Source organism: Hemibagrus wyckioides, linkage group LG03, assembly GCF_019097595.1.
Source record: "Hemibagrus wyckioides isolate EC202008001 linkage group LG03, SWU_Hwy_1.0, whole genome shotgun sequence".
Lineage (NCBI taxonomy): Eukaryota > Metazoa > Chordata > Actinopteri > Siluriformes > Bagridae > Hemibagrus > Hemibagrus wyckioides.
Genome location: NC_080712.1, coordinates 12,275,210 through 12,289,273, shown reverse-complemented (window position 1 = coordinate 12,289,273; position 14,064 = coordinate 12,275,210). Strand labels below are relative to the sequence as shown.

The 14,064-nt window shown below is 38.3% G+C and overlaps 1 protein-coding gene across 5 annotated transcripts in view; it reads left to right on the top strand.

The window, feature by feature from the left end:
* The window catches only part of usp54a (ubiquitin specific peptidase 54a), a 54,671-nt gene that overhangs the window by 877 nt on the left and 39,730 nt on the right, over window positions 1-14,064 (top strand). For 2 of the 5 annotated variants that reach the window (XM_058385580.1, XM_058385577.1), the window contains exon 1: window positions 12,407-12,546. The exons of 1 other annotated variant lie outside the window; for it this stretch is intronic. The gene's annotated coding sequence lies outside the window, so the exon portion shown is untranslated. Of the gene's footprint in view, window positions 1-7,690; window positions 7,813-12,405; window positions 12,547-14,064 lie in introns of those variants that run through there. 2 more of the 5 variants (XM_058385578.1, XM_058385581.1) reach the window with 2 other exon arrangements.

Genomic DNA, 14,064 nt, shown 5'->3' with positions numbered 1-14,064 from the left:
TAATTAGCCATAAAAGTGGGTGTGGAAGCTGAAACCGCAAAAAAAAAAAAAAAAACACAGGCCAAACCATTTTCCAGAATAGGGGACATATTAGGGAGTTACAGGGTGGCACAGTGGCACAACTCCAGGGTTCAGGGTTCAATCCTGGGTTTAGGTTACCCTCCACATGGTGTTTTGCATGTTGCCTGTTCCCCCTGTGCTCACATGAACTCCACTGCAGGTTCTTCAGTTTCCAAAAACATGGAGGTAGGAAGGTTAAACTAAGTTGCCCCTAGGTGTGAATGAGTATAAAATGCTGACTGGCTTCGTTGTCTATTCATTCAACAATTCATTCTCCCACCATGCGACTATTGTAGCTGGACTCCTGAGCCATCGTGACTCTGAACAAGATTATGTGATTATAGAAAAAGAGAGAGAGAGCTGAGTTGCAAATCATGCATTTCCTACTTTTTTGACCACCACAGACTGATTAGATTATTTCAACAGATTTATTCTGCATTTCAGTGGACTACTAAACCCTCCTTGTCCCCCATCCCAGCCTGGCCCTGGACAGTGTTCCTGGTTGTCTCTCAGTGACTGTAGGGCGGGTTTATTATTATATTCATCCATTCATCTCACCATCCATTCAACCAAACATGCTTTCTTCCAATTATTCATTCACTCATTTATATTCAGCAACTGGTTTATTCTGGTCAGGGTTCTGGTGCATATGTAGACTATCCTGGGATCACTGGGTCTGAAGCAGGATTGGACCCTGGATGAGACAACGCTCCATCATTATACACAATGCACACACACATCCTCACACTTGGGGGCATTTTAGAGTCACCAATGCAACTACTAGCATGTTTTTGTTGGTGGGAGGAAACCCAGACAGACATGGGGAGAACATGCACAGACGATAACCCAAGCTCAGGATTGAGAAAGAGATTCTAGAGCTTTAAATGGTTCTACCTGTCATCTTTCTACTCGAAAACATGTCAAAAACATATCAGAAAAATGGGTTTCTTATTGTCTGGATTGGTTATTAATGTTCTAACACCTGAAACGAAAGGTATTCAATAACCACAGGCATTAAGCAGTAAATTCTAACTAGTCTCAGTTCATATTGGTTTATGGTGTTATCAGTATAATAGATTTTAAAAATTAGTAATTGATCACTGCTACCTGTTCTTACTGTAACTAAAAGTAAGCCACCCTTACATTTTGGATCGGCTTAGTCAGTCTGCATGTGGCATTACGCAAGATACACACATATTGTCTTTATCCTGGAAATAATTGCTGGCCAGAATGCTGCCCTGCTAGCAGTGATCACTCAGTGCTGGCCCACTCATATGCTGGCACTTTCCTCTGTCCTGAATCCTGCTGTAGAATAATGATAATGAACTCATCTGAATCTGACTGTCAGGACACAGCCTTCCTAACACATGTGTGTATCAGATATTGTATGAAGCAGAACTTACAGCTTTGAGTTCAGAGTATAAACATAGCACAAGCAAGAGGCTATTCTGGCATATGCTGTCAGCTGTAAAGCCCAAACTGTTTCTGACTGCACCGAGGCCACATTTGGTCGCTGATTGTTTCCACAAATGACCACCATGCTCCTAAATTCAACCGTATATGCTCCAGGTCCAAAATGTAATATATAGCTGCCTCATAAAAAAAATAAAAAACAAACAAGCATTATGCTAATATTGGTGCTTAAACGGTGTGTTAAACATCACAGATTTTTTATGATTATCTGCACATGCTTAAGTCAAGCAAAATGTGCAAAGATATTCCAGGATCATCACATGCAAGCACTGAAATTTGCAAATACATCTCGGTCGGACGTGCAGAAAAAACAGACGTGTTTTCTCTCATCCTACAGATGACTTGCTTTCGAACTAAACCTCCCTTACAGCAAATATGGGATCTATGCTTTAGAAACAGTGTGGCCTGTATGACAGACCCGATTAGTAATAACAGGAGTGAACTTCACTGACCCAGTTCTTCTAAATTCCACCCAATTCCATGAGTTTACCACTGAATCATATGACACACCCGGTCACATGAAGGGACACAGTCATGTATCACAGAAATGACACTGATGGACAGTTAGTTAGTAAACAGTAAGTGTTTAAGTGAATACATTATAATGAATACAATAGCAGATATTCAACTTTGCTAGCAGGTTGGCTTCTTTGCATGATTTCTGATTTTTTCCGAAACCCTAGATGAATATTTTGGCTCAAAAAAATTTGCATGCCTGAAGGTACAACGCAATGTCATTTCAAGCTAAAATACTGGTTTTGAAGAATTAGATATATGTTTTATTTCCATGCCATTACAACAGGTTATTCTTCTGTATAAGTGAAGACTTTTTCATCTGCTAACCTCCAAATGCACTTTGTTAGACAGAGTATTCCTATGCTACTCAATTTTTTACTCACCCTCTATGCCAGATTTGACAAAATTCACCAAATCAGAAGCGTGGAAAAGCTAAACAGGATTGACTTTGGGGTTTGGTTCGGTTTTAATATAATTTATGTTTACATAGTCGGATTTTCTTGTTCAAAAAGGTAGTTTAGTGCTGAATCAGTGATCCTGTGGATCTGTTAAGTGCTGTAAGCTAATCGCTGACAGTTTAGCATTGAGTCTAAATCCTCACTATTTTGCTGTAAAGGCTCAGTAATATCCTAAATAAATAAACCCTTTATAATACCCTTTCTAAGGCGGTATGGCTAATCATTTAACTCCTTCTGAATTAAGTGTCAAATATTAGAATATATTTTAAAATCTCTTCATACTTGTCTCATCGTGAAGTTGATGCAATTAATTTGTTGGATATAATTTAGCTCTGTGCAGTATACAGTATCTAAAACGATTAGGGAATAATCCATTTGAGGTTTTTCTCTGAACAGGCGGAATAATTGACATGCCGTAATATCACTAAAACATTCTGCTCTACTAAAATCCTGAGAATGATGGAAATTCTCTCTTATCCAGTGTCTCTTTTGGAGTACATATCTGGACTATGTAGTTGAATTATCATAACCACACATATGAACATAAGGAAAAGCTGTTTTTGGCACAAATGAAGTGAAAATAAATAAAATGTAGTTTCCTCCAGGCTTGTCTCTTCTCCGCTCGTCTGATGCCATCTCACAGTGAAAAGTAAAAGTGAGCTCTGGTATGCATGCTAAACTAGGGCATGGATTGTTATGTAAAAATCAGAGATGAATACATTAACATACTGATGGTCAGTACTTGTGGCCTTGTGTGCTAAGTTTTACTTTCAGGCCTTGGAGAGTTTCAGGAGGGGGTGGGAAGGTTATAGGGGTAAAAAAAGAAATCTTAGTCTTTTGGTCATTTTAGCCTTTATAGCATTGTTTATATTCACAAATCTGATTGGTCAGCTCTGACCTTTTCCCCAGCTACAAGGCATTATACAGGCTACACAGGTTTATATTAATATCCTGGTTCTGATACATTAGCATTTCTATAGCGGCATTTCTGATTCACTGGGAAAGTGCCAGACAATCTATATCTTATAACCGACATACAAAAGAGTAGTTATTCAGCAACATGGTGGCTTTAAAGCTTTCTGTAAGAAGTTTGTGGAAGGAGTCTCCAGTGTGACGACTTGTGAGGTCAGATTTAAAGCTGTTTCTTTACTAATAAGCATATTTTTTCCTTCTTATTTACCTTTAGAGAATGTAAGTAAGTTTAAGAGACAGGGACGTCTCTGTTTATTGCTTATTGAGAACAGGAACCCATTGCACTCACATCCCACAACATTATATAGAACTATAAAGAGATAAGAAATATGATGTCATTCTTTAATACATAAAAATTGTCACGGTTGGCAGACTGACCTGGTGAATGAGGAATAAAACACTTTGGGATGCACTATTTTGTAAAAATAGCATCTCGGCATTTTATTTGTTGATTCTTTTCCTATCGCAGTACGCCTCCTCATGTTTGCCCTTTTAGTCATATCCATCATTTAAGTTATGTAATTAGTGGATTTATATGACACGGCTGTCAGACTCTCAAAAGCAAGAGAGGTTGTTTGGTTTTTTTTTTTTAGGAAAGGGAATAAAAGCTCTTTAATAAATATCTTAAGAAAGCAAAACTAGATAATGTGTTTATGTGACCTTTAAGACGGCAGCATCTCCTCTGCTCATGCTGGTGTATTTCCGAGCTTTAAACATGATTATGGATGAACTAACTAAAGCGGTTAGAGAGCTTGTCTGTGAGAATAAACAGCAGGTTCTCCCAGGCGTATATAGAAAAGTGGATCAGATTATTTAACACTTTTGGCAACATTCACTAGGATATTGTTCTGCAGCTCAGCTTTCCACTTTGGCTTGCATTTCATAAAACCTAGTGAGACCTGTAGAGATCACAGAGTGTGTATCGCTTTGAACACGTAATCTCACTAATCGTCTTAATGCTACACTGCCTGTTTGTGAAACCGGGCCTCGGTTTGTACATTTTCATCTTTTTTTTTGCTGGTTTGAGTTTATTATAGATGATGTAGTTAATATAGCTGAGAGTGAGAAAAATCCATTTTAGATGCGGCTTAGCCTACAGCGCTTCTCTCTCTACCCCGTGTCTTAGTGATGAAGTCCACACTGACTCTGCACTGATGCCTGGTCATTTTCTCACTCAGCAGTGTGAAGCATGTGTGAGATGTTGGATAATAGATCAAAACAACTCAAATAGAACGTAATAAATAAACCTGTTTGTGTGTCTGAGCCTCAGAAACCTTGCTCCTTGTAGCCTTTTTATGCAGTCGGTTTCACCTGATGAAACATTGTGTTTTGAGGTGTGTGTGTGTGTGTGTGTGTTCCAAGTTAGATAATTACATAACCTGACAGCCGCTTTGATTTTCTCTTCATGTTCATTCAGCGTGAGTGAATAAATGTTTTAACTGAGCCATGTTCTACTGATACTGATCCTCACCAGTAATAAAAATAGATTAGTTCTACCACCAAGTGACACTGAACTTGATCTTATAAATACACTTTACAGTCCCAAAATGTAACTGTAACATTTTGCAAACTATCATGTGAGAAAAAGAAAATATTTTCTCCAACTTACCAGTAATGACTTTTAAACTATATCTTATGCTCCATCTATCCCTCTCTGTTAGACCTTTTACATAAAAATGCTCTGATTATTATAAATAGTATTATGCCCACTATGCACTGCTATGTACATACAGTTCTCTTCATAATTATTGCCACCGTGTATAAAAATGAGCAAGAATGAAAATGACAGAAAAGCACATGCAAGTGATGTTTTAAGCATAGATTTATTTATATATTATTATATATTATTTATATTTCAAACATAGTATTTAATTTTATGTTTTATTTAATATAGTCTACAAAATGCTGGTTTTAAAATGATCAGCATCTGTAATATGTCGTCTTTTCATGAATCCATTTTCAAGAATGACAGTAGATATTCCTTATGGGGTGTCAAAACTTTTGGCACCAATCTATTGTCAAAACACTAACAAGAATTGCAAAAAAATACATGATTTGTGAAGAAAAACACCCATCGAGAATATTTTATTCATCCCAAATCCCCCAGGTCAGGAGTCTTTGCACTTACAGTTATATTTACATGTATTTATTTGACAGCTGCTTTTCCTGCCCAGAGGTGAAGCAGATATAATGGAAGCGTTTCTTACTTGGGTCAGTGATCATGCCTTTGCCCTAATGGTCACCTGAGGAAGCTGATGGCATATGGTGGGAGTTACAGTTGAGCTATTCTTCATATGCACCCTCACCCCTTTAGGGCTCTGTTTGGTGTCACTGTTCTCACATAATAGATCAGCTTTTTAGTCAATTTTAGGAGCCGTACATTCATGACAAATTAATTTGTTACTTTTTTTTCTTGTTTGTATAGGAACAAACAACTGAAATAGCAACAAGAAACTTTTTGTGCTTTCCATTTTTCCTGTTTACTTTATTGTCTTTATTCTCCTCAAGTGCAAAAAAAGAGAGCGGACGATGACAGGAGATAGTTTTGTGGACGTTCCACAACATTAATTGTAACTATAAAAGGTTGTTGTGTCATTAATTTCTAAATAGAAAATTGTAATTATTGGCAAATTTTTGACTAAGATACACAAGCTTATTTCGTTCAGTTTACTCATGTTTTTCAGGCAGCTGGTGAACTTTAACCATCTGGAAATGTCTTTCCACAGTATAGAAAATAACTTGACACGCCATTGTTGATGCATGCCTCATTCTCTCTGCTTTCTTACATGTGATCTGTAAAACTCACAACTTTTCAACTTTTTCAAGGACAGAAAATTGTCAAAGCAGAAATACAAAAATTTTGTTAGAATAATATTGGAACAAATCATACAGTTTAACAGGAAAGTTAATGACTACTGTCATGGGGGGGGGGGGGCACACAGAATAACGTGCCGGAAATGCACCACTTCCTGTTATGCCCAATTACCACTTATTCACTCTGTCCATGTCTGAGAGAGAGATTAAAATTCTCATTTTCTTTAGTGACGCTACCAATGATGCTTGATGACACATGACAGACAGAAATCCTAATTAGTGCATGAGCACTCTGTTTTAACCGCGTCTAATTAAAATTCTGCGGGCTGTATAGAGGCTTAGCTTTTATAACGGCATTGATGTGACATCATGCTGTTAGATTATGTGTCATGGCATGCGTGTGAGTTTACAGGATGGGAATAGTTTCACCTGGAGATGAAGTACCTGTTTGTTTAAAGCTGAATCATATTTGACATGAAAAGCAGATATTACTTATATCTTATATCTTATATATATTATAACTTATATATGTTTTTTTGATGACTGTCAACATCTCAGCACACACAAAGTATACAGTTTTTGTTTTTTTGTAATAATGAGCCACCTGTCATAACCCACACGTGAAATTTATTGTTGGTCTGCTGTTGAGTAATGAGTTTTGTCCTTAGGGTACGCAAACTTTTAGACTTAGGTGTTAGTCTAGGGTTTTTAACTAGGGACCTCCAGGAGATTGGTTGAGCAGGAGATTGGTTTATTATTTGCATAATAAATGGGACTGTGGTAGCTTTGTGGTTTAGGTGTTGGACTACTGCTCGGAAGGTTGTGGGTTCAAGTCCCAGGTCCACCAAGATACTACTTCTGGGCCCCTGAGCAAGGCCCTTAACCTTCAATTGCTCAGTTGTATAAAATAAGATAAATTGTAAGTTGCTCTGGATTTAAGTGTAATTTAACTGTTTTTAGTGCATTTCATACTTCATCTATGAGTTATATTAGTGAAATCACTTCCTGTCTTTCATACTCTGTACTTCTCTTATAAACAGAAATTAAATAATAAACTATTAAGCTATCATTTTGAGAGCATAAGCCTTTCTTAAAACAGTTCATACCATCATTTTTTTTAACATGTACATTGTTTTAAGTAACATATAGCAGGGTTGTTAAATGGGAGAAGATGGTACATAAATGTCCCTTATGCTTTTGCGAATATATCTGTATATATGTACAGCCAGCGTGATGGTATAGCTTCACACACTGTGTTTATTGTGGTGTTCCCAGATTTGCATCAGAGCGATAGGGAACGGCTCACCACGTGGGCCTGGCTCTTTAAGCCTGACAAGGTAGGCGGGGCTTCCTAAGGAAACAGGTGTGTGTCGATAGGGATGATGTCATTGTTACTGGATCACCTGGAAAAACTTGCATGCACACTGTTGGCTGGCAACACACACACACACACACACACACACACACATACACATACACATACACTCACAGGACAGCTGCTAGGCACCGATCACCTGCTGTGAGTATAGTAACTTTACCTGATTGTGTCATCTGTTTTGGGACTGAAATATTTTATTTAGAGTTACAGGATTTATAGCTGATGAGTGTGTTTTCACCTTCCTGAACCTTACCAACACGACTAACTCAGCTAAAAGTGCTCACTACTGTCTATTGCTCAGTTGAAAATGCTTTAATGTGCAGTTTATATGGCTTAGAATGCTTTAATAAGGTAAAACACCATCTCATTGTGCTGCACTGTAAGATGTGTGGCACACTTTTACCTGAATTGGTGTCACTGTGAACGATAATGCTAAGCACTTGATGTCGTTGCCGCTTTTATGTGGATGTAAGGTTGCACAGTGTGTTACCTCCTCACTCTTCACTCTACAGGGTCTTTTCATCATTTACTGCAGGGTAACTTGCTCAGAATAATGCCTCCCTTGAGCCGAGTAAAAATGAAGATGACTCGTGGGTAAATCTCTACATAAACCATGCTTACATTTTTGCAAACTCTTGTGCTTTAGTGTGTTTTAGGAACAGGAACAAAAAAATGTTTCCTGCTGTTCTTTGGAACAAGCAAGCCTGTGTGTGTAGGACGTATAGCTTTAGTCAGCATATGGGTGTGTGCGCTGAGTTTGCCTATCGCTTCTCTGTTGTCATGGAGTTGAACTGTATTAATGGTGTATGTGTGTGTTTAGGTTTAATGACATGACGGTGAGTAAAGCCCAAAGCTTGACACTCAGGGGGAGGTGCCATTCAGAGGCAATGATGTCATGTAGGAAGTAACTCTAGTAAAGAACAGGTCTATGGCTCTCTGTCTCTCTCTCTCTTTCTCTCTCTCACTCGTACATACACACACATGCAAAGAACCAGGATGTGAAGGTGGTGATCACTTAGTCATGATCACTATCATCCAAAGTAGCACAAATGTCTATTTGTTCTATGCCCTGTAAAACCGCTAGGTTATATTCTGAGCACTTTGTGGTTAGCAAGTGACAATATTTGGAAGTGCTGCTTTCCTCATCTGCTTGTATTTGCTTGCTTTGAATTAGACTACATGTGGAAGAGACCTGGGTTTTTTTTAATTTTTTTGTGAATGTGAATAAAAGTGAAATATGACTTCCATTTAGGCAGCAAACATGCACCAGGCAATCAGAAAACACAACAAAACTAAAGAAACACAACAACAAAACAGAAAGAGTAGGTCCTCATGAACATCACTTGTTGCTTGTTGCTGATCAGACATGGAGTATCACAAGAAAAATGAATCGCACTTTTCCAGTCTTTTAATATAGCTACCTTTTAATGCGAATTTAATGCTTTAATGTAAAATTGCCTGTATTACCATATAGAAGAGTAATTCTTCAGAATATAAGCCAGCTTCCTTTAGGGGATTTTTATTTCATTTAATTTGCATACTCATATTAATGCAGCACAAAGTTGGCAGCATGTTTAAAATAACATCGTTTGAATAAACTTGATAATTATAAGCATGAAATAAATAAAATAATCAGTAGATTTAATCTGTCTCTATTTCCTCTTAATGTTCATAATCATCCAGCGCTCCATTTTCCATGTTCTCAGTATCAGCACTGTGTGTTATGTTTAACAGGACCTAAGCTTCCTGTCTGAGTTAATGCTGCTGTTCTTTCTGATTTGGTTTGATAATATGTTGTCCCATTATGGCCACTGTACTTTCATATACATGCCAGAACCTAAAAGTACTATAAATGGTTCTGAAGCAGTAAAAAAGAGTGTGTGAATGTCAGTCATCAGGGGATATATGTGGCTTTAGTAGACAGCTCAGCCTGGCCTTTTCAGGGTGAGAGGATAGAATTGGTGTTTGAAAGGAAAGGGAATGCATTGTTTCAGGAAGGCCTTTTGTCTTCCAGCATCAGCTTTTTTTTGGGTGAATAGCTTTATTGTGGGAAACTGTTCTGTTCCCCCTGCCTCCACTCTCAGTAACACTATTGAAAGAAATTGTGATTGTTTTTTTTTTCCTTTCTAAATTGTCTGGCTTGATTTCAGTTTTTTCTGTTTGTTTCTTCCTACTCCTGTGTAGTATCAGGAAGCAGGCTTCCCCCCCCCATGCAGTTTGTGTTGTTTTCATGGTGTCTGTGATGTTGACAACATTCAGCCTGTACAGATGGAGCCTGTTTGGACTTGAGCGGACACGGCTTTCAGACTTCGGGTCAAAATGGGCTGAGTTTCAATATGCAGAACAAGTCGAAGTGCTTGAAATTCACAGCTGCGGTTTGAGTGTTTGTACTTCCAAGGCAGGAGTCTGTTTGTAGATTCTGCAGTAGGTGCTGCTTGGAGTCCCATAGGGAACAAAATGGTGCATAAATCCAGGACTTGCTCTGGCTTCTTGTTTTTTATGGTTTGAAAGCTTACTGAGATCCAGATAACTCTTTTGTCTGGAATAGACTGGAAATGGACTTCACATGCCTTTTGATGCTTTTAGGCTTTGGTGTGGCTGAATATCTTTGTTTGTAGTTTATTAAAGTTACTGTATCACACTGTTTTATGAAACAAAAGCCTTCAACATCTGCCAGTGTAAAGTTCAGCATGAGCTTGTCTTCCCTCCCTTCCTTCCTCCATGAGTTGGCCTGCAGCGGTTCAGATTCGAACAGCAGCTTTGTTCTGTTTCATTTGTTATTGTAAGTGTTTCATCTACTGTTGGTAAAGGCTTTCATATGAGAACCACTGAATGTGCCTTTTTTTATTTATTTTTTGGCTACCATACCGTTTGCTCATAGTTAGGGTACAGCTTTTGTAAAGCGTCTTTAAACATGGAATTTATGGATGTAGATCACCAAAATAAACCAAATCCGTTAAACCAATTATTATTCCTCTGTAGCACTAGAATGCCTTAATGATGATGATGATGACTCAACCCAAGTTTCCTTTTCAGGTTGCAGTGATTCAGGCCTGTAATATGAACATTTCCATAGATGTGATGATTGTATTTGAACCATGTATGTGTTTCTGACATGTGGCCTGGACCGGAGCTGCCAGTTTGGCAACTCTGTAAGTTGAACTATAACACACGGGTACAGATGGTTAATTATCCCTGGGTGGAGAGTGAGGTTGTGGCTCAAAGTGTAATTTTCACTCAGTCATCAGTGGGCCAATAAGCAGTTTGGGTCTCTGAAAATTGCTGCTCTTGCAGAAGAGTTTGGTGATTAGAGTCTATCTTAAAGCTCTGGGCTTTATGGGCTTTCTTTATGCCTGCTGCAGGAGAGAATTATTAACTTCTGGGATCTATTAAATTACTCATGTAGTCTATTCATCTCAAGCCGATATAATGAATATATGAATTACTCTAGTGGTTGCGTGTGTAATAATAAATAACAAAGGTTGATTTTCATGATTCTGGAGCTCACTTTAGGGGCAATACCCTAAATAATACATTGTTTGGCTCGATCTTTTCTTGGCTCTTGGTCAGCTTGTCAAACCAAATCACATCAAATCAAGACCGGCCAAATGCATGTGAATGACTATGTATTGATTTTTAGAGCTGCTGCATAAAAAATCAATATATTCTCCCCATGCCTCTTTTATAATTAGAAACTTAATGACCAGCCAACTGTACTTTGATGGGGAGGAGGGAAAAAAATGAAAGCGATGAAGTGCTGAAACAATGGTACAAATATTTGTCCTAGATATGACCCAAGCCAGAGGTTCCTCTCAACGGATTAATAAGAAAATAACTGAAGACGACTGTAAGAGAAATGGACTACTGCTAACGTACGCTACTTGCTGATGCTTGTTAAAGAGCAGCTCCAATGATATATATTACTGTCCCTATGCCCCAAAACAGGAATGACCATGAGGTCTTCTTTTATCTAATATTCAATCGCTGTTTATCTTCCATTTGTCACACACTGCAATCAGGAAAACAAAGTAAAATCTACTAAGGCTGATCCACTCTTTACAACCCCATAGCTGTATGTGGAGCAACAAGTTGTATATTAAATGTGCTTTTTTTCTGTACTTTGACTGAAAATCTTCATCAGTTGACAATTTTATCCTGGTTTCTACCAGCTCAAATCTATATACATATGAAGCATTATACAAACACAGATGTGTTTCGACATCTTGTGAATTAAATAAGCTGTACCCCTGGTGCATAATGCAGTTTCTTGGAGATACAGTACACTGGTAAAGAAACATTTGTTGTGTACACTGTGATGTACTTTTACTGGTATTCCTCTGTTACATTTTTCCTAACACCATTTTCCAATTTTTTTCCTCCATGGATGACACAAGTACTGATAACATGACCCAGTTTCCAGGGAGTGTGGTCTGTGGTGTGAACCGCAGGTAGTGAGTGGCGCCTGTCCTCCCCCATCGTGTGTGTATGCGCGCGTGCGTGTTTTTCTATCATGCTGGGGACCAAATATCTTAACAATGATAGCAATATCTAAAAGTTTTGACATTCCGAGGACATTTGGCTGGAAAAACTTCAGCTTTTACTTAAACCGACGCAAATGTTTTGGTAACTAAGGTGGGATTAGGTTTAGATTAGCATCAGTTAGTGGCTGTAAAATCAGTGGAAGGTTCTCACAAAGAGAGTAAGTCCTGTGTGTGTGTGTGTGTGTGTGTGTGTGTGTGTGTGTGGGGCAGTGCTGAAATTTGTTCAGCTTGTAGAAGGGCCGAGGGAGAGAAACTAACGGGAACTACTGAGGGAGCGACCCGCTGTGTCTTCAATACTTTCTCATCTCATTTTCCTAACAGATAAATAGAGAAGGTGAGTCGGTGAATTTTTTTTACTCGTTGAAGTATGTTATCTTTAAGGCTTTTATTTGTAGAAGGTGCGCATTATTGAAGCTCTATCCAAGCAACCGAGAGAGACTAAACCCACAAGCGCGCGGAAAGTTTGGAGCGAGAACTTTTTCTGAGAAACTCAGCGGCAAAATTAATGTTTAAAATCTGTACGAGAAAACGTATCTGAGGATGTAAGGTGTGTGAAATTGCACCTAGTAGCCCTAACTTCCCTCTTTGTCCAGGTCGTTCCGTGTATCCGACACTGATTAAGCATTGATGAAGAACCGAACATTGACTGACACAAAACACTTTCTGCATTATTATTTGATTGGTTAATTAAATTTGATTTAAAAAAAAAAAAATCTTCGTGTTAATTATTTGATTGATAACTCGAGTGTAAGTCTGTAACCAGCAGGAACAAAGCGCACGGTTTTAGCCCACGGCGTTTCAGCAGCACCTGCCCGGCTGCACGCGCCCATATGCTGCGTTCACATGCTGACGGTAGAAAAAGTCACAGCATACTGGAATGTGAAACCTGTGATTACTGATGTGATAAACTAAAAAAAATAAGACGGTTAAATGACATATCACCGGTGCCATCATGATTTTAGCTGTGTGTTCACCGGCGGAGGAAAAGCTTTCTGTGTTGCGTTAAAAACCGTACATTTCAAGATTTCCGTCTAAGTGTGAACACGTGAACGATTCACTAGTATTTAAAACGAGATGAAAGGAATCAGTGTGATGCACGTGCAACTAGACAACAAAACTCGGTTCACATGTCTGCGATTGTGTTCGGATTTAAACCCAAAGTGGGCGTGGCCTACACCGGAAAAGTATTTCACCCCTTTTACATGTTTGAAATCTACCTTAAAAACTTTCAAGCATTGTCTGTCAACTTCACCTACATTATTCAGGATAATAATTATTGCTATAGCTATAACTTGGGATATTTATAATCCTGCATGCAGGTGCTGTTTTTGTTTGGGTCTGCTTGGTTTTTTTTTTTTCTTAATGAATTTATTCGTTTCATTTCTTATTATATAAACAAACTAGTTGCCTAATTAAAACCTTCACAGCCCTTGACCAGGCAGTTACTAAGGATGAATGACCAGAAGTTTACATTAGTTCATCTTACAAGCCTTATATCTGACATCTTACTTCGTGAAGGTTAAAACGTCCCACTTATTGCTTTCAATTTCTTTTGTTTCTGGTGTTTTGGGTCTAAATGGAGACTGGAGTTTGAATTTTGAGGAATTTAGATATACCTAATCGGTTAAACTTCCGTCCACAATGATAAAATGCACAGTAACAAACTAGAAACTCTAGTATCAAAATGATTTCTAAAGCTCAGACTTGTAAAGGATAGTTACGCCCAGTTTTTAAGATTAGAAAGCTGCATGAAGGCATATGGGCTAGAAGTCAGTCAGACTTTGAATAATACTGTCTTGGGTGCGGCAGGGTGGGGAGTTGTACAGTTTTCTCCCAGTTTGCCATTTTCCAC